Here is a 3,175-nt window from a genome sequence, read left to right as displayed (position 1 = left end):
CCTCCATGGTCTTGTTTTAATTGTCTTCAGCTTCAATTTGAACTTGCTTATGAGCCATTGATGATCTGTTCAATAGTCAGCTCCTGGCCCTGTTTTTGCTGAAGTTATTGAGGTTCTCCAACTGCTCTTTCCATAGCTGTGGTTGATCTGTTTCCTGTATGTTCCATCTGGAAAGGCACATGTGTATAGCCACAGTTTATGTTGCGGAAAAAAGATATTTGCAATGAATAAGTCATTGGTCTAGTAAGTTCTATCATGTGATTTGTGGCATCCTTTCTATCAACAAGGCCATTTTCCAACTACTGGTGATTCTTCATTTCCAACTTTTGCAATCCAATCATCAGTAATAATCAACACACCTTGCTTGCATAGTTGGTTAATATCAGACTGCAAATGTTGGTAGAAATCTTCAATTTTCTTGTCCTTGGCTGTGATGGTTGGTGTGTAAATTTGATTAATATTAGTATTAACTGGTCTTTCTTGGAGGTGTATGGATATCATCCTATCACTGACAGCTTTGTACTTCAGGATAAATGTTGAAAGATTATCTGTGACTATGAATGCCACATCATTTCTCTCCAATTTGTCATTCTGAACATTGTTGTTGTTGCTGTTGTTTGCCGTCGAGTTGGACCCGACTCATAGTGACCCCTCCTTGGGTTTCCAAGGCAGTATCATTATGGAAGTAGATTGCCCCATCTTCCTTCCGAGGAGTGGCTGGTGGATTTGAACCACCAGCCTTCTGGTTAGCAGTCAAGTGCCGTAGCCACTATGCTACCAGAGCTCCCATTCCCAACATAGTAGATCACATATTTGCCTAATTCAAAATGGCCAAAATCAGTCCATTTCAGCTCACTAATGCCTAGGATATCAATCTTTATGCATTCCATTTCATTCTTCATAAATTTGAGTTTTCCTACCTTCAGTCTTTGAACATTTCATGTTCTGATTATTAATGGATGTTTTCAGCTCCTTCTTCCCATTTTGAGTAGTGCCACAGCATATGAGCATCGAGAAAGCTTTACCCCAGCCACATCATTAAGGTCAACTCTACTCTGAAGAAGCAGCTCTTCTCTAGTCATATGTTGAGTATCTGCTGACCTAAGGGACTCATCTTCTAGTACAATATCAGACAATATTTCAGGTCTATTCATAAAATTTTCCAATAATATATCAGACAGTGTTTCATGGCTATTCATAATGTTCTCAGTGGTCAATTCTTTGAGAAGTGGATGGCCCCTTCCTTCTTCTGAGTCTGCCTTAGTCTGGAACGTCTGCTGAAACCTGTCCACCATGGTGACCCTGCATGTATTTCAAATACTGGTGGCATAGCCTTCAGCCTCACAGCAACACATAGCTACCATAGTGTGACAAACTGATAGACAAGTAGTGGTATTTTCTCTTAGCTTCTCTCATATGTCCATATTTCATTTGCCAGGATGATACCACTTGCTAATCAGTAAAACTTATAAACATAAGTTAAGTAATAATATACCCCATAATTTAGAAAAGGAAACGATTGATTTCTGATAAAGTATCACTTCAAGCCACAATGTTGTTGTTGATGCACGTTTGTGTTTGTTAATGTGTGTGTATATTTTTTTCCAACACAATAAGGAGTTAACATTTTCATTTCTGTTTTAAAGTTCACAACTGAAGCTAAATGTTTCCTCTTGTTTTATGGAATAAACTACAACTGTAGTTCCTTTCCTCAAAATATCATTTCATGTAATACAAAAATTAAAATAAATAAATAAAAGACATTTCCATCAAGTCCATTCCAACTCATAGTGATCCCCATTGGTTTTCAGAGGCTGTAAATCTCTACAGAAATAAATGACCTCATCTTCCTCTTGCAGCAACTGCTGTGTTTGAACCCTTGATGCCATTAGATCTCCCTAATATAATGATTAAAAGCAACTCACCAAACTCACTGAAATTGACTCAATTCTGGACCCCTAAAAATCTTTGAGCAGAAGTTACCTAGATGATTTATACTGTAATACTTGGTGATGATAATTGTCCTAGTTTCTTAGGGCTATTGTGACACAAATACCAGAAATGGATGGCTGTAAATGTATGTGTATATAGATAGAGAGATAGAGAGATAGAGATTTAGAGATAGAGATAGAGACAGATAGAGATAAATCTCTCTATTTATCTACTATCTCTCTCTATCTCTCTCTCTCTCTCTCTCTCTCTATCTATCTATCTATCTATGTACCTCTTCTCACAGTTCAAGCAACTAGAAATCCTAATTCAGGGCACTAACTCTAGGAAAAGATTCTCTCTCTGTAGGCTAATTTCAAACCCTTGTCTCTTACATTATATCTTCTTACTGGTATGTACTCACTCTTTTGCCTGACCTGTTCCTTTTGTAACTCAGAAGTGATTAGGTTTAGCCCACAAAATGCATTCATATGACCTCATTCACATAACAAAGAAAAATCTATTCCCAAAGGGGATTACACCCACAAGTTAATTTTCCAACATATATTTTAGAGGGACACCAACCAACTCATAATTCCAAGACTGGGAAAAACTCAGTCTTCTCTATGCTTTCCCACTTTCAAGTGTCTGATATTTGCAAAGTAATTTCTTTTGCCTGTCATAGTGATTCTTGTTTCTAAAGAACAAAGAACAGTAAAATCAGCTGAAATATAAAGGGACATGCTTATGTGTATCTCTCAGAACCCTAGGATTACGTCATCTTTTGTTTTTGTTGTTCTTAGGTGCCACAGAGTTAGCTGTGATTCATAGCAACCCTATGAACAATCCTCCACTTGACCAAGCATGACATCCTTCTCCAGAGAATGATCCCTTTGGACAATATGACACAAGTAGGTGAAACAAAGTATGGTCATTCTCACTTCCAAGGAACATTCCGGCTGCACTTCCTCGAGGACAGATCTATCAGTTCTTCTGTCAGTCCATGATACTTTCAGTATTCTCTGCCAACACCACAACTCAAAAACATCAACTCTTCTTTGGTATTCCTTCTCCATTGTGGAGCTTTCACATGCATACGAAGCAATTGAAAATATCAGGGTTTGGGTCAGGTCCACCTTAGTCTTCAAAGAAACATCTTTGCTCTTCAGAACTTTAAAGAGGTGTTTTGCAGCAGATTTTTCCAGTACAATACCTCATCTAATTTCTTAACTGCTGCATCCATTGA

This window comes from Orycteropus afer, unplaced genomic scaffold (assembly GCF_000298275.1).
Source record: "Orycteropus afer afer isolate SDZICR_OR568_19922 unplaced genomic scaffold, OryAfe1.0 scaffold00636, whole genome shotgun sequence".
Classification (NCBI taxonomy): Eukaryota; Metazoa; Chordata; class Mammalia; order Tubulidentata; family Orycteropodidae; genus Orycteropus; species Orycteropus afer.
This window is presented reverse-complemented; position numbering follows the sequence as displayed.